This window comes from Schistocerca gregaria, chromosome 4, assembly GCF_023897955.1.
Source record: "Schistocerca gregaria isolate iqSchGreg1 chromosome 4, iqSchGreg1.2, whole genome shotgun sequence".
NCBI lineage: Eukaryota > Metazoa > Arthropoda > Insecta > Orthoptera > Acrididae > Schistocerca > Schistocerca gregaria.
Window position 1 is genome coordinate 286,251,097 of NC_064923.1, and position 24,346 is coordinate 286,275,442.

Below are 24,346 nucleotides of genomic sequence, written 5' to 3' on the forward strand. Positions count from 1 at the left end.
TCTGCTAAAGCAAATGGATCACTGTAGTTTATTGATACCGTATTTTGGAAAATACTTTCGGACTAGGGATGGCGCCATTCTGTAATACAACTGATGTCCCGCAACGACAGTGAGAAACTACCATAAACATTAGATGGAACAAATCTTTCACATTGCATGTGTACGAGTACCACGTTATAGGCCACGCCATATCGTAACAGGGACATTATTGTCTCAGCAGTGCTCTACCAGTCCTCATGCCACATGTTTGTTGCTCGTTTCTGTCGGCAGTGTTAGCAAAATAACGCTAATCGCTTTTCCGCGTTTTCTGTAATAACGTAATATTTCAAAGCAATGCAAATTTTACAAATAAAACTTACTCGTTTTTTAAAAAGCTCTTCCAAAAACGAAAAATCTTAGCACTGCTGCTATGGCTAATAGATACTTCGGTTTTCTTATCGGGTTATCAGTAAAAAATAAAAATACTTGTTATGGCTGAGATTAAACAAATACGAAAAAATACGGGTTAACCAGAACTAAAATACCAGTATCTATTTCAACGGGTAGGTTTTTCACATCCCTACGAAGCCGTAAGCCATTGGCACGAGGCTTGAGGCATAATCGGCGAAAGGTGTTTTACTTTTTTATTTTAATAATACCAATCTCTGCTTGGGTGAGGTATCATTCACCCACGAGAAACTGTTTTAGGTTTCGAATTTAAACGCAGAAACTTGATGCACTGTCTGGTGGTCACATCACTTTCTCGTTCCCTTGCAGAACGAACACTAAGCTGCAAATGTCTCCCACCTCTAGGATTAGCGCCGGGTACGCCAGAGTGCGGAGAGAAGGAACTAGCTTGTGTTCTGTTGCAGATCCGGAGAAAAATGTTACTAAAGCTGTACACAGTCTTCAGTTCCGTTAGTTATGTTGCTTCCAAATTTAATATTCTCGTTGTTAGTCTTACAGAACATACCTGTGGTCTTTCCCCAGCCGGCCGGTGTTCTAGGCGCTTCAGTCCGGAACCGCGCGACCGCTACGGTCGCAGGTTCAAATCCTGCCCCGGGCTTGGATGTGTGTGATGTCCTTAGGTTAGTTAGATTTAATTAGTTCTAAGTTCTAGGGGACTGATGATCTCATGTTAAGTCCCATAGTGCTCAGAGCCTTCCCCTAGCATTTTACTATACATGCTAGTTCTGGAAGACTGGATACCACTCTGGAACAAACGGTAATTTAACATTGAACGAATTTATTGCTGCAAGCGGATAAGCAACAAAATGAAACTAACGCGGTTAAAAGCAAGAGGACTTCTGAGATTAGTACAGAAACATCTGGTAAGATTTTGTAAAATGGCCAGAAGTCGCAGAGGAAACCAGGATATCAGGTTATCAGAACAGTTTTAACACGAAGTCAGCAGCAGCCGCGTCACTGAAAAGCACACCATTGTATGGCCCACACCAACCTGGCAGGATCCAACAGCGAGTCTCTGATTCCTTTCATGCCCACTTCAAAAGCACTGAAAACGCAGAAAATACTTTTTAGAGCTGGTTGCGCTATTGTCTTATGAGGTTTACTTCGCAGAACTGCACTTTTTAGAACTCCTCCAAAAGATTCCCAGTCATCCATTCATCTTCCCTGTTACCGATTTTGTCCTTGGTTATGCAAAATAATAATAATAATAATAATAATAATAATAATAAACGCAATTCTGTGTGTCCGTGTACTCCGTATCTTCGCAGACATGAATCATTTAGCGCTGGTATGCTCATTTACACGTCTACTGATGTTCTATTCGTTGTGGTGATTTCCTCAGGATGTTGCAAACCTCACAACTGGTAGGGGAGGCCATGTATCATCCAGTGGTGGGAGTGGGATTCGAACTCTTATTCCTTTCCAGTGCGACGGCACTGCTTTACAGCTCCGCTTGCAGTTCATAATCCCGAAACACTACCCGCAGTTCGCCTGAAACTTCCAAGCAAACACTTCAGCGTTTCTCGTCAAGGGCGCGCCAGATGCCATCTTCAAGTCTTATCTTAAGGACGCCATCTCTAATGAGACTGTTGACGGAAAGTTGAGGGCTAAGAATAGTCTCAAAGTCGTTCGAGTTGTCGAAGCATTCCGACGAGAGTGAAGGCAAGCCTCAGGTGTACGACGTAGCCCACCCCCACGGAATTCCAGAGAGTTATCCGGCGCCGCTTGTTATCTGTTTCCTGTGCGTATCTACAGAACAGCCGTGAATCATGCGCAACCGCCCGATAACACACGCCATTTCCTTCCTCTCCTCACTTATGACGCTTTGCAACAAAGTCCGTGGAGATTAAACGCGTCTCTTATATGGTCTTGCTGTTTTCAGTCATAACGAATTACCTTCCGGAGAGAGCAGAAAACTATACTGTCTATTTTTTAATACTTTTAAAATTTCTGAACTCTTGACATTTAAAGGGTGTACTTTAAGCTCTCGTTTTGTGGGTATTTCTCTTGCCTATATACTGCGATACCAAGGCACCGATAACCTGGATAGTTCCCACAATATATATTTTATCCGTCAATGAGGTTCAAAATAGCGTCACACTCTCTGCAGGGTGAAAGACTGTTCAAACGAATTTCGTCCTTTAAGGAATTCTCTTACTGCGCCCCTTTTTTTTCACCTCTATGCGAACGTTTAGTTCTCTCAACTGGGGGCAACTTCTGTTACTTCCCAGATATCCCCGTAAGAATGCGGCTTACATGGGTAGTGTGTGCGACGTTGTGTTTTCGTACAGAATGCAGTTTGTGCATAAGAGGGTATTTATACTACCTACGTGGACAATATCATTTTAATTTGTCCAAGATGAGTACATAAACAACTTATACAGCACACGATTCCAGAAGAACATGTTACTGGGAATATTAATACAGAGTAAGGTAACAATTTAAAATACTTAGCTGGTCAGACTCAACGGAACCAGAAGCACCTCTTGAGGCGTCCAACGAAGCTCTGAACGAAACATTATTAACGAAAAAGTTTCACTGACGCAATCATGCATTCACCAGACCAGCAACTAAAGTATTTAGACTATGAGAGTTCCATTTAGCGAATGTATATGAAATGATAAGAAGGTACTTAAAAAGCTAAATTAATAAGCAAACCAAAACTATTACACGAAAATAAACTGTAATACTTTGATAGGTGATAATCACCAGTTGTTAAGAATTCAGCTCCCTGTCGAGAAATTCTAAACAACCAATTTCACTCTTGGAATGGACCATTATCAGGTTTGATAAGACTGACATAAATAGCTGGGCTTCACAATTTCAGACATATTCAGGAACACTGTACACGTTCCATAAGAATTACCTCCAGGAAAGTGTTATCCTGTACGTTTCTATCCAATTTGGATAAAATTTGAGCATATACGTAGGTTGGAACGTAAATAGTGGCAACACTGCTGTGGAGACACTATGCAATGGAATCTACTATTGTTGCTGAGAGCACACGTTGTTGACATACCTACCTTACCTCCGAGCAAATGGACTCGCCCGTCCCACGTCACCGGCTTGCGCACAGTCGAGGGAAAAACAGTCATTTGTGAGCGAGCGGTCTAACGTAACGGTGTCACTATGTTTTCGAAACGAACAACGGAGTTGAATCAAGATTGAATGTGCCACAGGTCGTACAGCACGGCAGTGTCATCAAGGTCTTCAAGAGGCGTGCGGGGAGTCGGCATTGCCGTACAGAACAGAGGCACGTTGGGTAAAAGTCTTCAACGAAGGTCGGCAAACTGTGGTAGACATGCATCGGGCAGGTCATCCTAGCGTCTCTGAAGAAGAAGTTCATGCTGTTGCCGCGTTAGTGGACAGTGATCGACGCCATACGATTCGTGAGCTCGCCCACGAAACCGGATTGTCGCATACGACTGTGCTTCGCATCCTGAAGCCTGGGCATGCGAAAAATTGCATCACGATGGGTTCTGAATGACTTGACGGAAATGCAGAAATGGATGCGTTACGACGCTGCTCTGACGCACTTAGAGCTCTATGAGCGCGAAGGAGAGGCTTTTTTACGCCCTATCGTTACATTGGATGAGATATGGGCCACATCGTACGAGGAAACCTGAAACGCCAATCCAGTGAATGGCGTCATTATGGGTCTCCGCGAAAGTCTAAAGTGCGTCAGAGCCCCAGTATTATGAAAGTTATGGTGATTCTCGTGTACGACTGATGGTGTTATTCTAACATAATACATTCCTCCACGGCAGGCCGTCAATGCACAGTATTACTGTTCGTTTTCGGAACATCACCTGCGACCAACTTTTCGAAAGAAGCGGCGACACCCATCCATCATTTTGCACGACAATGCGCGGGCGCATACAGCGCAACCTGTGGCTGCTCTGTTTGGTCGATGGGACTGGGAAGTACTGTAACATACACCATACTCCCCGGACATAAGTCCTTGTGACTGATTTGATTCCGAAGATGAAGGAAACACTTCGTGACATTCGCTTCAGAACTGCTGAAGAGATTGGACAGGCAGTAGACAGTTCCATTCGCACCATCAACAGAACAGGCTCTGCTAACGTTATACCCCGCCTTCCACATCGCTGGCAACGGGTTTGACACAACGCTGGCGAGTACATTGAAGGACAGTAATAGCTGCAAACACGTAATTCTTTTGTATCGGTTGTGAATAAATAGTTGCAATTATTTAAGTTCCAACCCTTGTATTTAAAGTAATGTCTTAGAAGCCAGCTGCTTAGGGAGAATGAACCGTAGCCTTCAAAGCATTCAGTTACACAGTTCAAGGAGACAAGACACGGAAATAAAGGTCGTTAAACGATGCGAAGCAAAATAAGTTCAACTGCTAAAATCCAAGGGAAATAGTAAGAAAAAACAAACTTAGACAAATTTAGCAAAAATCTTCAGTTATCGCTATTGTTCGTTCACAGACGTGAATCGTGTAGCTAATAATATAGACGACCTCAATTTGCTACTGGCACACAGTTTACCTTCGCAGTAAGTTATACACTGAAAGCAGACTATGTCCAGCCTTCATGAACAACTCTTACGAGAATTTTGGAGGTAGATATTCGCAGGCGTTCTCTATGTCCCCGCTGATGCCACAAGACATACGACTGGGATCATGTAGAAGCTTTGAACAGTTCAGCTCAACAAAACCACTTAATTTGTGTGTAAACTGTACTACGTAATAGTTTTTGCTTTGTGGAAAGAAGCACTGTCATCATAGTACAAGAAATGTTCGCTTACAATCTAGTACTTCAGTGTGGGACGCACGTTCTTACGTGTGTGTCTATATACATTACGGCCACGACCAGGACGGAACCTAGATTTGTTATTTTTCACGAGCTGTCACTTTACCATTAGGCTACGCACCTCTATGACCGACACAAATTTTCAGTTTAATCGATTTTTCTTCCTGTACGTCGAACACACACACGCGCGGAAGTACTCCTATCTTGGGAATAATATCATTGCGTAATAAAGACAAGACAGCGATTGACGAGTAATCCAACATGGGGATGTTCACTGTATATCGATATGATAGTTTAGAGAGTTAATGACATACTAAATGAAGGGCTTAATTCCCGGTCAATCCTATAAAAGGCTATAATGTTTTCTGTCAATTATCGCTTCTTTGAGACAGTGATTTTCTGACGTGAACATGTCGAGGTGCACCGTGGTATTGAGCCACAATAAACTGCAGGTCCATTTACAGGATCGAGTTCAGATGTTTTAGAAAGGCGTTCAAATTCTCCCTACCATGAGGCCTTTGTAGAACATCTGAACTCGATCCACCCGAACATTCGAATTACGATGCAGGTGGAAGAGAATGATTGCCTTCCCTTTCTTGACGTTTTGGTTTGGAGGAAGGATGATGGATCATTGGGACATGCAGTTTACAGGAAACGTACTCATACTGACTTGTATTTACAGGCTAATAGTTGTCACCATCCGCCTCAGCGTGAAGGGCATTTCGTTCCTTGGTGCACAGGTCACATGTCGTTTCCGACGCTGAGACTTTTCCGGCTGAGCTGTCCCATATTGAAGTTACGTTTCGTCAAAATGGTTATAGTGATAGACTGGACATACTTTGCGCTATCGACCAACTGTGCATCGGGTGATTCATGATAATTCTGAGTCGACACCTACGTCTACTGCCTTTTTGCCTTACGTAGCAAGCACTTCCAACAAGATCGGTCGTATTTTACGAAAATACTATGTGAAGTATGTTTTCCGACCTACATCTAAAATTAAAGTGCTTTTGGATTCTGTTAAGTATGATCGTGGTTTGCGTAAGGCGAGTGTATATCGCATTCCTTGTAGCTGTGGCATGGTATATACTGGTCAAACTATCAGGACGATGGAGGACCGATGTACTGAGCACAAACGGTACACACGATTACAGCAGCCAAGTAGATCTGCTATTGCCTAACTTTGCTTGGATACTGGTCACCCCATGCTATATAACAGCACCGAGATATTGGCATGAACGTCCAGCCATTGGGATAGTGTTATTAAGGAGGCGGTTGAGATTAAATTAGAGAGCTACTTTGTAAACAGGGATGGAGGTTTTTGATTAAACTCTGTTTGGAATCCTGCTCTCTCCCTTGTCAAAAAACAGAGGGATAGAGTCAACACTACATCACCTGCTAGTTCGGAGTCTCACTATCGATATCTCTGACTTTGGACATCTTTGGTGGCAGAAGAGTTCAGTGTGTGTTATCTTTCGTGCAACAGTCTAAGAAACAAGGTTTTAAATTTGCCTGTACATCGCGTGTCCGTTGCAGTTTGCCTTGAAAATGGCGGAGTGTACTCCGCCGTAATATCCGCGGTCGCTGAAAATATTACCTGGATGAATACCCGCAAGTTGTTTGAAAATTTTATACGCCAGGAGAAACACAGGTCTCTGTTCACAAGTCGGAGGAAGGCAACCTCCAACAAAACTATGCCTAGTAAAGCACGGCGGAGTTAAAAAAAAAAAAAATGGTTCAAATGGCTCTGAGCACTATGGGACTTAACATCTATGGTCATCAGTCCCCTAGAACTTAGAACTACTTAAACCTAACTAACCTAAGGACATCACACAACACCCAGCCATCACGAGGCAGAGAAAATACCTGACCCCGCCGGGAATCGAACCCGGAAACCCGGGCGTGGGAAGCGAGAACGCTACCGCACGACCACGAGATGCGGGCGACGGAGTTCAAATCAACCGTCTGAGTACAGTTTCTTTAAAACAAGACTCTACGTGACAAATTTGCGTGAGAACTGTTGCTTATCACAGTAACCAAGCATCACAAGTGGCGAACTTGAGTTGAAAAGTATGTCTGAAAATCAGTTATAGTACAACTAATACAGGGTGCTTCAAAATCCCCCTTACAAACTTCGAGGGCATCTAGAGGGGGCCGAGTAGGCAATATTTTGAATGGGAACCCAAGTCCGGAAACGTACCGTTTCCTTGCTGCAGTCGTTTGATAACATGTTTGCTAGGTGGTTATGTAATAGGGTAGTCATGGTGGGGTGTACTTACACAGCTGATCGGCTGGTCTCATCTGACGTCTATCATACCTCTATGACCTGGTTCGAGTCTCATTCACATGTCTATGAATGTTAGATCACTATGGCTGAGCACTCGTTTGCAGATTACACCGACACGATCCTTCTGTAGAACGTAGCTCACGGTTATGGAAGAGATGCTCATTGCCTTTATCAAGATTGTTATCCACAACGTGCGACTCCATCGCATGCGCTTTCGCCACAATTACGTAACGGCTTCGAGAAAGGGGTACCTTCACCGTCAGCAGGCGTGACTGTAGTGTTCCCAGGAGACACCGCACACACGAACTGGAAGAGACGGCACTGCATCACGTTGAAGAGAACCCATCAGCGAGTACACGACCAACTGCGTGAGCAATCTATGTTGTTCCCAGCACCGTCTGGTATGTTCTGCATGACCAACAACTACATTCATACCAGTTCCAAAGGATACGATTTAAGCGTAAACAACAATGTTGGTGAAAACTGGTTGGTTTCCTTTTTGCTTTATTGTTTCTTTTGTTATTAATGAATGGATTATAGAACGAGCCTAATTAATTACTTGCCAAAGTGGTCGCGTTACCAACATTTTTTCAAATAGCTGTAATACGGAGACGGTGCTTTTCCAGACGTTAGTTCCAGTTCAAAATATTACATACACAGTCCCCTTTACAGTTGTTAGAAGCTTGTAAGGGGAATTTTAGGGCAATCTATATAATGTATAATCGGTACACCAGAAAGCAACTTGTAGACATACCCAAGGAAATAGAACCAGTTAATGAGTTTATGTATTACGAGAAGGTAAAGATAAGTAATGGATAGACAAGGAAAAAAACGAAGAGAAGAGCAATAATGATCTGGAGCGCAACAGTTTTCAAAATCAGAAATGATCAGGCAACAGACTATGGCGCTGGCCACTGAAATGAAAAATAAATGGAAGTGGCAGGGACATAAAGGCATAAGAATGGATGCTAAAAGGACGAAAGAAGTACCTTGGTCGATACTCAGCGGAGCCTCACCCTTCTCTACGAAAAAGGGTGTGTCAATTTTTTCGCCTGATAGTTCCCAGTTAGGTACAACATACTACGCTGAATTCCACTCATCAGAAGGAAGGCATGGGTACTTGTTCTCTACAAGGCGCAACTGTGATGTTGAGGTAGTGTGACTTTACTTCCCCCCCCCCCCTCCCCTCTCCTCCCCCCCCCCCCCTTATTGATGACTTGCCTTGTCCGTTGTTTTTTAATGTGAGATCCGAATTACTATGCGACATGGCGGTTTTCAGGTACACAAAGCTATGCGAGATCGGAAAGAAGCGATAGTCCCATAGCGATGTAGGTACCTAACCACACAATACGTGTTGCAAATTATTCAGCACACATCGGAAAGCCGCACACTGCACCATAATTAATCATTATACCCGACATCTTTTCAACGGTCCTTCGTAGCCACTCCATGTATCATGTGAGACAATGCTGAACATCTGTCAATACGATGAGCTGCTTGTCCGCGTAAACCATGTTTACGCCGTTATTGCCTATTAGTCACGATGCTAGGACAAGTCCTGATATACCTTTGGTGATGGTGCGTATGTACGACTGGTAACCTGTTAGAACGACTCTACCGACACACTATAATATCTCCGGATCACAACAAAGGAAGAGCCAGAAGCAACGCAAAATACATTAACAAGTCGGAAAGCACTGCCAGTAACGCGGTATGGCTCTGATACAGATGCAGCGAAAGACATGAGATTCATAACAGTGAAACAACTCATGGTTATCATTACATTCTTCGCCTATTCTTTGTGCTGCAGCTGTTCCTAAGCTACTGAATCTCATTTTTCAAAAAAGTTTTCTCGACTGGAATTGATAACTCAAGTGGTAAGTTCTGTTCTCAAAAGTACTAAAACACTAATTTTTCACGTCCGACATTCATATTCAATTCTTCCTGTCTTTGTATTCCTCGTTGCTCTACCGGAGTGACTGAGGAGTTGCCGAACCCCCTCCTCCTCCTCCCCCCCCCCCCCCACACACACACCCTTCCTTCTCCTCTCCCCCTTGATTATGCACAACTGAGGATATTCGCAAAATAGCGGCTGAACTTTAAGTACTGTGGTTAACAATGTATGACATTAAAAAATATTTGAAAATGAAAGGATTTAGACCAAGGTTTTTATGCGAATTGTCTGAAAACGATATGGTATAACGAGTTGCATCCTATTGTGCTTTGATGACAGTTTCCAAACGTCGTGTCTCGCTCAAGAAAGTCATTTTGCGATTAATGTCCGATATATTGTCATTCAGTCAGGACGAGAGCGATTACTAGACTAAAGAATATCTGCATTGTCTACAAGGGTTATTAACGTTGCGAACAGATTAGGTAACACAGTAGTAACACAATACAACATTTTGCTTGATGCTGGAGTTTTACTGGATGAACATCGAGAACGTGGCAGTCGATAAACCTCTCATCATTTTATGTGAGTGGTCTCACCGAGAAAAAGCTTTTTGAAGGTTTGATGTGTATAAAGTTTGTTGGAAATGCTTAAGTGCTCTCATTCTCAAATATTGAATGAATATAGTTCGCGTAATTTGTGCAAAGTGAGTTATTCCAAATCGCGACACACACACACACACACACACACACACACACACACACACACACACACACACACACACACACATCCACCTGTAATACGGAGGAGGATCGGAAAGTAAAACGTAATTTCTTTTTTACGCCTGATGTTGCAGCTGAAACGTTGAAATTTCACTTGATATACACTGAAGCGCCAAAGAAAATGGTATCGGCATGTGTATTCAAATAGATATGTAAACAAGCAGAATACGGCGCTCCACTAGGCAACACCTATATAAGACAAGTGTCTGGCGCTATTATTAGATCGGTTACAGCTGCTACAATGGTAGATTATCAAGATTTCAAAATTTCAGTGAGTTTGAACGCGATATTACAGTCGGTGCACGAGCGATGGGACACACCATCTCCGAGGTGGAGATGAAGGAGGGGGGAGGGGGGTTCCCGTATGACAATTTCACGAGTGTACCGTGAGTATCAGGAATCCGGTAAAACTTCAAATCTCTGACATCGCTAAGGCCGGAAAAAGATCTTACAAGAACGGGACCGATGACAACTGAAGAGAATAGTTCAAAGTGACAAAAGCGCAAATCTTCCGTAAATTACTGCAGATTTCAATGCTGGACCATCAACCAGTGTCAGCGCGCGAACCATTCAACTAAACAACATCAATGTGCACTTTCGAAGGCGAAGGCCCACTCTTGTACCCTTGATGACTGCACGCCTCACCTGGGTACTTCAACACCGACATGGGACTGTTGGTGCCTGGAAACATGTTGCCTGCTAGGACGAGTCTCTTTCCACATTTTATTGCGAGGATGAACATGTAAGAAATGGTTCTGAGCACTGTGGGACTTAACATCTGAGGTCATCAGTCCCCTAGAACTTGGAACTATTTAAACCTAACTAACTTAAAAGCATCACACACATCCATGCCCTAGGCAAGATTCGAATCTGCGAATCGCTCGGCCACAGCGGCCGGCGAACGTGTAAGAGTATAGAGACCATCTCATGAATCCATGGACCCTGCACGTCAGCAGGGGACTGTTCAAGCTGGTGGAGGCTCCGTAATGGTGCGTCGCGTGTGCAGTTGGAGTGATATGGGATCCCTAATACGTCTAGATACGGCTCTGACAGGTGACACGTACGGAAGCATCCTGTCTGATCACCTGCTTCCGTTCATTTTCATTATGCATTCCGACGGACTTGGGCAAATCCAGCAGGACAATGCGACACCCAACACGTGCAGAATTGCCACAGACTGGCCCCAGGAACATTCTTCTGAGGTTAAACACTTCCAGTGGCCACCAAACTCCCCAGATATGAACATTATTGAGTATATCTGGGATGCTTTGCATCATACTGTTCAGAAAAGATCTCCAACCCCTCGTGCTCTTAGGGATTTATGGACAGCCCTGCAGGATTCACGGTGTCAGTTCCCTCCAGCACTACTTCAGACATTTCTCGAGTCCATGCCACGTGGTGGTGCAGCACTTCTGCTTGCACTCTGGGACTCTAGGCGATATTAGACGAGTGTACCAGTTTAATTGGCTGTTCAGTGTAGTTCGAAGTTTCTGCTACAGAGGGAATTATGTTTTCATATGCAGCTCCAGTGATAATCATCAACTTGGTTTGTATTTACTATCGTCCACTTGTGAAGAGGAGCTAAGTGTAGCTAGATATTTGAGGGTCATAGGGCATAAACTGGATGAAATTTACAGGGCCATACGTGGCATGTACGGGGGCGACTGTATGGAGCGTAGCAATGTCTCCAGGTGGTGTGCGTTCTTACTAGTGGACCGTGTGAACTTCAGTGAGTCGCCATGCTCTGGGCGGCCGGTAACAGTTGCAACTCCGCAGAATTTCGGAACCAGACAGCAATTTTGAACGACCGGCTTGTGCAGCTGCGAATGTTATTGCAGAATGTCAACATTTCCTATGGTGCGTACGATATTGCTCATGATACGATAAAATTTTGCAGAGTTAGTGCCCGCTGGATGCCTGAGAAGCTGACAGACAATCACAAGTTCCGACGAATGATAACCTTGGATCACTTAACGCGTTACGCCGCAGAAAGGCGTGACTTCTGAAAAAAAAAAAGTCACTGGTAATGAATTGTGGGCGTACCACTATAAGCCCGAAATCAAGCAGGTCCCTATGGAGTGTACACATGCTCGTTTCCCGACACGAATAAAATTCTAAGTGACTCAGTCTGTTACGGAAGTAGTTGTACCCTTCGTGATAAACGCCACAACATTAATGCTGACGGTGTCTAACTTCTTGGTGACAATTTACGCAGAGCCTTTGCTGCTCCTGTACGTGAGAAAATCGCCAAATTTGGGTAGGAGGCGCGCCAGCATCCACCATACAGGCGCGACCTTGAACCGTCACACTCATCTATTTGATCTCTTCAAGAAATTGCTGGCCGACTGACGCTTTGCGACAGATGCGGAAGCAAAATCAGCAGTCCGCAGATGGCAATACTCTTAGACTTCTACGAAAAGGTCATGTTGAAACTTTTACTATAGTGGGAAAAATGTGTTGATAACCTTGGTGACTATGTAGAAAGTTAGGTAAATGATGAAAACTCGTTTGGTTTGTTTGTTGTCTATCGAACTTTTTTGTAATAAAATTGTCAGTGACCGCTGTATCTCTTAACGAGTAGATTATAACAGCGGTCTAAATTTTGTCAGTACTTACAGGAAATGCTGAAAATCAAGTTTCTGTTGACCCTGGAAGCGGTTAGACAGGCAACCAGAAACTTGGACCTTGCACCATGAAACAGATTAGTCGTTTAGTAATATAGATAACGTAGAACTGCAGCAGTTGATACCTCATTTATCTGATCGTACTCGCAGTTTCACTAATTTACACAACTGTACAGGCACTGTTTTACTCTAACTAAAGAGTAAAATTTACCTGCAAGTTGACATGTCGAAAAAAATCATCGGAATTCAGAGCAGTTACAGGGTGTTTCAAAAATGACCGGTATATTTGAAACGGCAATAAAAACTAAACGAGCAGCGATAGAAACACACCGTTTGTTGCAATATGCTTGGGACAACAGTACATTTTCAGGCGGACAAACTTTCGAAAATACAGTAGTTACAATTTTCAACAACAGATGGCGCTGCAAGTGATGTGAAAGATATAGAAGGCAACGCAGTCTATGGGTGCGCCATTCTGTACGTCGTCTTTCTGCTGTAAGTGTGTGCTCTTCACAACGTGCAAGTGTGCTGTGGACGACATGGTTTATTCCTTAGAACAGAGGATTCTTCTGATGTTGGAATTCCACCGCCTAGAACATAGTGTTGTTGCAACAAGACGAAGTTTTCAACGGAGGTTTAATGTAACCAAAGGACTGAAAAGCGATACAATAAAGGATCTGTTTGACAAATTTCAACGGACTGGGAACGTGACGGATGAACGTGCTGGAAAGGTAGGGCGACCGCGTACGGCAACCACAGAGGGCAACGCGCAGCTAGTGCAGCAGGTGATCCAACAGCGGCCTCGGGTTTCCGTTCGCCGTGTTGCAGCTGCGGTCCAAATGACGCCAACGTCCACGTATCGTCTCATGCGCCAGAGTTTACACCTCTATCCATACAAAATTCAAACACGGCAACCCCTCAGCGCCGCTACCATTGCTGCACGAGAGACATTCGCTAACGATATAGTGCACAGGATTGATGACGGCGATATGCATGTGGGCAGCATTTGGTTTACTGACGAAGCTTATTTTTACCTGGACGGCTTCGTCAATAAACAGAACTGGCTCATATGGGGAACCGAAAAGCCCCATGTTGCAGTCCCATCGTCCCTGCATCCTCAAAAAGTACTGGTCTGGGCCGCCATTTCTTCCGAAGGAATCATTGGCCCATTTTTCAGATCCGAAACGATTACTGCATCACGCAATCTGGACATTCTTCGTGAATTTGTGGCGGTAAAAACTGCCGTAGACGACACTGCGAACACCTCGTGGTTTATGCAAGATGGTGCCCGGCCACATCGCACGGCCGACGTCTTTAATTTCCTGAATGAATATTTCGATGATCGTGTGATTGCTTTGGGCTATCCGAAACATACAGGAGGCGGCGTGGATTAGCCTCCCTATTCGCCAGACATGAACCCCTGTGACTTCTTTCTGTGTGGACACTTGAAAGACCAGGTGTACCGCCAGAATCCAGAAACAATTGAACAGCTGAAGCAGTACATCTCATCTGCATGTGAAGCCATTCCGCCAGACACGTTGTCAAAGGCTTCGGGTAATTTCATTCAGAGACTACGCCATATTATTGCTACGCATGGTCGATACGTGGAAAATAGCGTACTACAGAGTTTCCCAGACCACAGCGCCATCTGTTGTTGACAATTTTAACTACTGTAATTTCGAAAGTTTGTGTGCCTGAAAATGTACTGTTGTCCCAAGCATATTGCAACAAACGGTGTATTTCTATCGCTGCTCGTTTAGTTTGTATTGCCGTTTCAAATATACCGGTCATTTTTGAAACACCCTGTATCATCCAGTTTTCAAAGTTGCTGTTTATGCGAAGAGTGCAGTCTATTAAGTAAGATCGTGGTCAGCATTACACACAAATGGTACAAGATATCGCCTTAGTTCTTTCACAGCCCAATTGAAACAACCTTTGTCGTGTTTGCAATGTTCATAAAACATTAGTTTACTTTGAATTCGTGAGTGAGATACTCAAGAAGAGACGCGAGGGCAGCTTATGCATTCCGTTTGATGGCTGTGTTTCTATGCAGCTAAACCAAAGGTCCGAAAATGAGTCACGCCGTGGCGTCTAAATATACAGGATGTTACAAAAAGGTACGGCCAAACTTTCAGGAAACATTCCTCACACACACACACACACACACACACACACACACACAAATAAAAAAGATGTTATGTGGACATGTGCCCGGAAACGCTTAATTTCCATGTTAGAGCTCATTTTATTACTTCTCTTCAAATCACATTAATCATGGAATGGAAACACAGCAACAGAACGTACCGGCGTGACTTCAAACACTGATACAGGAAATGTTCAAAATGTACTCCGTTAGCGAGGATACATGCATCCACTCTCCGTCGCATGGAATCCCTGATGCGCTGATGCAGCCCTGAAGGATGCCGTATTGTATCACAGCCGCCCACAATACGAGCACGAAGTCTCTACATTTGGTACCGGGGCTGCGTAGACAAGAGCTTTCAAATGCCCCCATCAATGAAGGCCAAGAGGGTTGAGGTCAGGAGAGCGTGGAGGCCATGGAATTGGTCCGCCTCTATCAATCCATCGGTCACCGAATCTTTTGTTGAGAAGCGAACGAACACTTCGACCGAAATCTGCAGGAGCTCCATCGTGCATGAACCACATGTTGTGTCGTACTTGTAAAGGCGCATGTTCTAGAAGCACAGGTAGAGTATTCTGTATGAAATCACGATAACGTGCAGCATTGAGCGAAATGGAAGAACATGGGGCCCAATCAAGACATCACCAATAATGTCTGCCCAAACGTCCACAGAAAATCTGTGTTGATGACGTGATTGCACAATTGCGTGCGGATTTTCGTCAGCCCACACATGTTGATCGTGAAAATTTACAATTTGATCACGTTGGAATGAAACCTCATCCGTAAAGACAACATTTGCACTGAAATGAGGATTGACACATTGTTGGATGAACCATTTGCACAAGTGTACGCGTGGAGGCCAATCAGCTGCTGATAGTGCCTGCACACGCTGTACATGGTACGGAAACAACTGGTTCTCCAGTAGCACTCTCCACACAGTGACGTGGTCAACGTTACCTTGTACAGCATCAACTTCTCTGACGCTGACATTAGGGTTGTCGTCAACTGCTAATCCAGACATCAAATGGGCATCTGACAACTCCGCATTTGTAAACGCACTGACTGCAAAACCACGTTCGTGATGAACACTAACCTACTGATTCTACGTACTGATGTGCTTGATGCTAGTACTGTAGAGCAGTGAGTCTCATGCCAACACAAGCACGGAAGTCAACATTACCTTCCTTCAATTGGGCCAACTGGCGGTGACTGGAGAAAGTACAGTACATACTGACGAAACTAAAATGAGCTCTAACGTGAAATTGAAACGTTTCCGGACACATGTCCACATAACATTTTTTCTTTATTTGTGTTTGAGGAATGTTTCCTGAAAGTTTGGCCGTACCTTTTTGTAACACCCTGTGTATGGGTAGATCAGAGTCGTCGGTACAAAAGTAGGTAACACGCCGTAAATTGGTTGAAAACGAGAATGACTTTGAAGAACGTGGCTCAATCGGTGAAGTTACTTCAAAAGTGTAAAAAAATGGATACTTACTTTTTTCGGAAAACCCGTTCATAAGATTGGGTGAGGAGCAAGTAAACAGCTTTCAACGCCAATTCTACGCAATTGGAGGTCTCTTCGGCCTAATTATGCGGGTAACTAGGTTCCAAGCGTGCCTCGGAGATGCCAGCCAATTATCGACGCTTCGGGCAACGTATTATTAATTCTAATTTCATTTTTGTTTGTTTCACGTATGATGTATGTGTATGTTTTAGTTTGTTGCCAAATGCATTTTTCTTCTGATTTACCAGACGACGAACTTAGAACCTTTTAAAAAGTACGATTCAAAAAGCGTTATGTGTCCAACGCGCTGAACAGAAGCAAGGAATAACGTACTTTGGCAGGAGTGTGACAAAAAGACTGACAATAATGAAACAAACACCGGCAGTGAAGTTAACATTTACATCACTGACGACCAATTAAAAGGCTGGTACTTCTGCGAAATATATATATATTACTACATAAAAATGTGAGAGTGTGACTGCATTAAGAGTTTTTGTGAAAGGGTAAAGTTAAGTAATTTTTTCTCGACTGAGTTTCTCTTCTCCTTCCATAACCAAAATTAACGATGCATCTAACCCTCGGGCCGGCACAGTATTTACTACTGTTTACTCGCTGATGGTTCACAGGTTACGCTGCTTATAGTGAAATAACACAAAATCGTGTCATCAAAATGCCGAACTCTCAAACGGAGATGAAGAAGAGGGCACTGGGCCATCTAAAGGAGCAGTCAGATCGCCGACGTGTTGTGCTGTGTCGGCTGTGCTGTGATGTGGCCATCAGGCCCGCTTATCGCAACAGCACGTGCCAAACCGCCCACGCACTGCCCTGCCACTCCCTACTCCCCCCCCCCCCCCCCTGCCACTCCTTCACTCTTCGATATGCAACACGCCAAGCGTGTGGTGGGGCCACACGCTGGCGCCCATTATTTAGATCGCATCAGCGCATACCGTACTAACGAATGCAACCTTCCCGTCACCTGTCAAGCTGCCGCCTCAGTCAACCTCCACATCGGATGAAATCACTTCATCACTAAGGCGTTGCCCTTTAGATACAGGAATGCAAATGCTCTCCTTTAGAAGACCGCCAAGACGATGACCCACTTACAGCAACCAGATGCGTAGTGAAAGATTGATCGTGCTAGAGAGCGAGTATCAGCAGAGAGAGAGAGAGAGAGAGAGAGAGAGAGAGAGAGAGAGAGAGAGAGAGAGAGAGAGAGAGAGAGAGAGAGACTTCTAACACTCAAAACTTAATTTTAGCGCACCTTAAGTAGTATTGAATAATTATATTGTTAATACTTGATCGATCTTCAGTAAACAGTCCAAGAACTACGTAACTTCTTCGCAAGCCCATGAAGTGACATAAGCTGGGAAGCTGAATGGTGTTCTGACCCGATGATGATATCCACGCTAGTTTCTCGTGTGCAAGCCTCTTCACCTCTGCGTAACTACATCCATTTACACCCCCGGCCGCCCCCACACACAAACACACTTCGTCCATTGCCAAATTAACTGTACCATGATGCCTTAAGGTGTGTCCCATGCACTGATTCTTTCTTTTCGTCTACTTGTACCACAGATTTCTTTTCTACCCAAATAGGTTCGATAACTCTTTATTAGTATTTCGATCAGTGTCTCTAATATTCAGCATTTTTCTCTAGTACTACCTTTCAAAAGCTTCTGTTTGTACAGTTTATCGCCAACGTTTCAGTTCTGTCGAAGGCTACCCTTTAGACGAACAGCATCGAACACAACTTCAAATGTGACGGCTTTTTTCCCTGGACGTAAAAATTTAGACATGGTGCCTTGGCGTCCTCGTCCCCTGTAAATAAAAATGGGTGTCTCGTCAGCAGCATTTGTAGAAAATCGATCCACACGGGTCGATATCTGCACTTTAACAAATATTACCATCCGTCACGGGAGCGTTCTGTTCTGAGGACCTTGGTGCATCGAGCAGAAGCCGTCTAAGACGCTGAAAAATTGCAGAAGGAACTGAGCCAAGTATGGAAAGAATTCAAAGAAAACGGCTACTACCACCGCTAGATTTAGCAAGCCATCTTTCCAGAAACACGGAAGCAGAAGGACCACGAGAAGGACTCTAAGAAGCTTGCGTTTTAGCTATTCTGTGACTCTGTGACACCAATATTAGTCGGCTCCCAAAGAAGCATAAAGACGTGGTTACAGGGCTCCAGCAAAAATTTGACAGGCGTCAGGCCTGTGAAAGACTATGCAGGCGTCAGCACGCGAGAAGTACCATGTGAGTGGGGACTATTTTATGTCAGAGACCGTGCCTACAATTGAACAGCGCTCTATAATAGACGAGATGCTTACACCTCCGGTACTCCTAAAAAGAACGGTAGCAGTGCATGCGCTAGAAAACTGACATCCCATTGCGTTCGACGGGACATCTTTTATTATACGGGCTGATACTTTCTGGGATATCATAATAAAAGAAGCGATCGAGATAAAAAAAATGTGACAGTATCCTGAATAAAGACGGTGGCCTGCATCTAAGCACGACCTGGGACCTGGTCATCGGAAGGCTGAAGCGGGTGCGGAGGGCAAGCAGCGTAGACTTCGTACATGACGATGGAGCGAGCACCAGTGACGTCACAGAAGGCTACACGGCTACACAAGGGTAGCAGTAGCTACCAAAATACAGTCACCACCTGACAATGGCCGAGGAGTACTTAGCCGAAAGCTCGTGATACATATGAATCGATCCATTTTAGCACATTTTCAGATGATCATAAGTGCTGGTCAACTAGGCCGTATGACACTGATCGAAAAAGGCGGTCGTCAGAGGGAGCAATGTGTTAAGAATACGGCGGATGGGGTAGAACTTTCCATTTCAATGTTTCCAAGTATATTCTGACGGGTTTTTGCGAAATGGTGTGGAACTTTATCATGCAGCAAAATAACCTTTTCGTGTATAGTGGTCGCTTGTGTTTGAGTGCTCGCCGGCCGGTGTGGTCGTGCGGTTCTAGGCGCTTCAGTCTGGAACCGCGCTGTTGCTGCGGTCGCAGGTTCGAATCCTGCCTCGGGCATGTGTGATGTCCTTAGGCTAGGTTTAAGTAGTTCTAAGTTCTAGGGGACTGATGACCATATATGTTAAGTCCCATAGTGCTCAGAGTCATTTGAACCATAACTTATTTTTATTTTTATTTATTTATGAGTGCTCTGTTCAAACGCATCAACTGAGATCGATAATGATCTCCTGAAATTGTTTCCGTCGGTTTCAGTAGCTTCGAAAATCATCTCTTCCATCGCCTTGCGTGCCTTCGATTTCAAAATCATCGTTCTTGAAGTGTTTAAAACATTCTCTGGACGTTCTTTCACTAATGCGTGCCTCACCATAGGTCTTACTCAGCTGCTTATGAGCCTCAACTGCAGGTTTCCTCACGTTAAAGCAGAAAATAAAAACTTCTCCGCAAATGACGAGAACTGGAGTCTTTAATCGACATCTTTAATCGATGTACTCACACATCGACTAGTATTTTGATGTTATGTTCACTAATGCCTAGTTTTACTGAATACCACGACCGACCACTTGCACCATCACTTGCCACTACTGCCATCTACTGCAAAACGGAGGAAGCGAAGTTTTAGACGTAAGGAACTGAGAAATTGTTATTTGTGCGTCGGCTGTACGTAAAGAATCTACGCTGGTTACATAAACAATTTTCAAGTCTTTAGTGCAGGGTCTACAGCGCTGCGAATGCGCAGACGCGAATAATGCAATACACCTGTTGCAATAAAAGCTGTGGACTGCTTTCAACTCACCTGTGGTCAACAGTCACAGATTACAGTTGCTCCATTCTTGCAGTTACGCAAACGCGCGCCAAATTCTCACATGAGCGACTGCCTCGGTAGAGATCCGCGCCTGTAGTCAGTCACACACGGCCACCACACCGTGAAGAACATCCGCCGAGCGCTGTGTCCAGCCGACACGATTGCTTTATCCGTAACGTCTCCTTTATTTCTCCATTATTTGCAAAACCAGTCTACCATAAATTATAGTGGACCGAATGCTAACTACAAAAAGCCGCATCAAAATCGTTTGTCTCGAATTTAATGATAAAACACCTTGGAGAGGAGAGTACAGAAGTAAGAAGAACTGAAACATTCACAAGATGATGTAACACCTGCAAGGGAGGCACCTCAGATCGAAGAGCATATATCGAACAAAAGTGATTTTAAAATTATGAGAGATGTCAGTTCTGCTAAATTTTGCATTTTTGTTTCATCTATGTTTGAAATACAATGAGGTGACAACTCACAGGATAGAGATACGCAGATTTACAGATGGCAGTAATATCGCGTGCACAAGGTATAAAAGGGCAGTGCTTTGGCGTAGCTGTCATTTGTGCTCAGGTGATTCATGTGAAAAGGTTTTGCGGTGTCATTATTCCAGTACGACAAGAATTAACAGACTCTGAATGCGGAATGGTAAGTGGAGCTAGATGCATGGTACATTCCATTTCGGAAATCGCCAGGGAATTCAATATTCCGAGATACACAGTGTCAAGAGCTGGCCGAGAATATCAGAATACCAATCAAGCATTCCCTCTCACCTCGGACAACGCTGTGGGCGACGGCCTTCACTTAACGACCGATAGCAGCGGTGTTTGCATAGTGTTGTCAGTGCTAACAGACAAGCAACACTGCGTGATAACTGCAGAAATCAATATGGGACGCATGACGAACGAATCCGTTCGGACAATGTCCTGAAATCTGGCGTTAGTGGACTATTCCACAGACGACCGACGTGAGTGCCTTTGCTAATACCACGAAATCGCCTGCAGTGCTTCTCCTGATCTCGTTACCATATCGGTCGGACTCTAGACTGGAAAACCGTGGCTTCATTAGGTGAGTCCCGATTTCAGTTGGTAAGAGCTGATGCTAGAGTTCGAGTGTGATGCTGACCCCATGTAGCCATGGACCCAATTTGTCAACAAGGCACTGTCCAAGCTAGTGGCGGCTCCAAAAATGTGTCGGCTTTCTTTGTGTGTTTCTGTGGTTCTGCTCGACCTATCATTGACAGGAAATGGAGGTATTCGGATACAGGGAGACTATCTGCAGTCATTCATGGACTTCATGTTCCGAAACAACGATGGAATTTTTATGAATGACAATGCACCATGTCACCGCACTACCGTTGTTCGCGGTTGGGGTGAAGACCTTTATGGACAACTGAAGCGAATGATTTGGCCATCGAAATCACCTGACATGAATGCCATCGAACATTTACGGGACATAGTCGAGAGATCAGTTGGTGCACAAAATCCTGCACCGGTAACATTTTCGCAGTTATTGGCGGCAACAGGGTCACCATGGCTCAATATTTCTGCAAGGGACTTCCAACTACATGTTGAGTCCATGCCACGTCGAGTTGCTCCACTACACCGGGCAAAAGGAGGGGATACCTCCTAATACGAAGTAGGCTTCGCATTAGGAGGTACCCCCACGACTTTTGTCAGCTCCGCGTATAACGGACGTAAAGACTAAAAAGCAGAAGTCGCTGAAGAAACATAGCTTGGCATGCAGTATGATCAGCTGATTAAGAAGTGTCATATATACGGTGTTATTTAGCAAAATAGTGAATATTTGAAATAATACGTTTTAACGCACGCCGTACTTGCAGAGTCATGTTTACCAACAAATGTGTTGCAGTGTTCTACGTTCTTCCATAATTCAACATATGAGTGTAAATTTGAATGATTAACACACAGGGGCAGGGAACAGTATCCACACTTCCAAAGGACAGCATATGGACCCACTAATATTCATTATCGGCGTACCGGCACTGAATCAGAAGCAACAGTGATCACATGGTCCATATCTTTGGTATGAGTTGTTTCATTCCTTGGTGTTCTCGTCTGAGTGACATATTGTCTTATCTGTTCAACCTGACAATTTATATTCCTGCACCTGAGTTCTCTACGATTGCATTCATCAAGGGTTCTTTATCTATGAGTTGAAACGTGACTAAAATTAAATAATTTTCTCTCCATCCAGCTCTATAACATGTATATCGTGTTGTTGACTAATGGCGAATTTCCACTCGGCATTAGTAAATTCCGAGCAGAAAGTCTGTAGGAATGAAGTGTCTTGAAATGAAGACTGGCATGTTGTCGATGTTCAAGAACATTTTACGGAAGAAAGAGAAATGACGCGGCGAAAGTGGAGGCTGCAGCCTGCGAAAAAGCCAGCTGCAGTTTTCCATCGCCAAGTGTGAATTAGGGAGGAATGGCTACCTATCTATTTTTTAGTCAGTTTGACAGTAACAAGAAATTTTTGTATATGAATGTGCCGAATTACTCCTTGATCGTGAGTCTACTGTATACAACAGCCCACCTACAAATAGGTGGGTAAGCCTTTTCAAATGTCTGACAGCTACATCTACATCACTACTCCGCAAGCCACCTGACGGTATGTGGCGAAGGGTACTTCTGATACCACTACCTAAATATCCTTCCCTGTTTCGCGAGTGTCTCGTGGGGAGAATGATTGTGGTTAAGCCTTTGTATTGGCTGTAATTTCTCGAATTTTATCATCGATGTCATTTCGCGAGATGAATGTGGAGTAAGTAATATGTTGTCCAGCTCTTCCTCGAAAGTACTCTCTCAAGTTTCAGTAGTAAACTTCTCCGTGATGCACAACACCTCTCTTTTAGCGTCCACCACCGGAGTTTGTTGAGCATCACTAACGCTCTGGCGCGACTAAACGATCCCGCGACGAAACGCGCCGCTCTTCGTTCGATCTTCTCTGTCTCTTCTATCAGTCCTAACTGGTAATGGTCCAAGATTGACGAACAGTACGCAAGAATCCTTCGAACAGGTACATTGTAAGCTACTTTCTTTGTGGATGATTTACATTTCCTGAAGTTTCTTGCTATAAATTTCAGTCTGGCATCTGCTTTTTCTATTACTCGTTTTACTCGTCTGTGGTCGTTTCGCTTAAGGTCGCTCTTTATTGTTACTCCCAGATATTTTATGACAGACACGGTTTCCATCAATTTGTCATCAATAGTGTAGCTCTACAACAGCGGAAATCTTTTCCGATGCATGCACAACGTGTTACATTTATTTACTTTCAGGATCAACTGTCAAAGTCCGCACCAATCGTCAGTCCATGTCGTTATCATTTTGCCAGTCTTCTGGCGTTTCTGCTTTCTTGTAGACGAGTGCATCATCTGCAAACAGTTTCGAAGAGCTTCCGACGCTTTCCACTAAATCATGTAAATAGATTGTAAACAATAACACTGCTATGACACTTCTTGGAGGTACTCCGAAAATTATATCGGTTGATAGTTCCGTTAAGAGCGACGTGTGGAGTTTTGTCTGCAAGGAAGTCGCAAATCTGGTACGATACTCTGTAAGCTCGTATTTTTTTCACTAAACGACAGTGCCGGACGGTGTCAAATGCATTCCCAAAGTCAAGGAACACGGCATCAGCCTGAGCGCCGTCGTCTACGCTGAGGATCTCCCGCAGGTACAGAGCGAGCTAACTTTCGCAGGATCTCTGTTGTCGGAATCCATATTGATTTTTAGAGACTTTGTTCTTCAAAAATATCATAAGTCTTTAGCATAAAACATGCTGCACAATTCTACAACAGATTGACGTCAATGACATAGGCCTATAATTAAGTGCATCTGTCCTATGACCCTTTTTCAAAACGGGACTGACTTGCGCTTTTTTCCTATCGTTAGGTACCCTTCATTGCTCCAGTGAACTACGATAGACTGCTGCTCGAATGAGAACAAGTTCTTTCGCATAATGTTTGTAGAATCTTACAGGTATGTCATCGGGTCCTGAGGCCTTTCCCTACTAAGAGATTGTAATTGCTTTTCTATTCCATGATTTATTCTTTTATTACGGCGTTTTGCAATGC

The 24,346-nt window shown here is 44.1% G+C and overlaps 1 protein-coding gene across 4 annotated transcripts in view; it reads right to left on the bottom strand.

Moving 5' to 3' along the window:
* The window catches only part of LOC126267943 (myosin-IIIb-like), a 522,034-nt gene that overhangs the window by 441,788 nt on the left and 55,900 nt on the right, over positions 1 to 24,346 (bottom strand). The gene's annotated exons all lie outside the window — the stretch shown is intronic.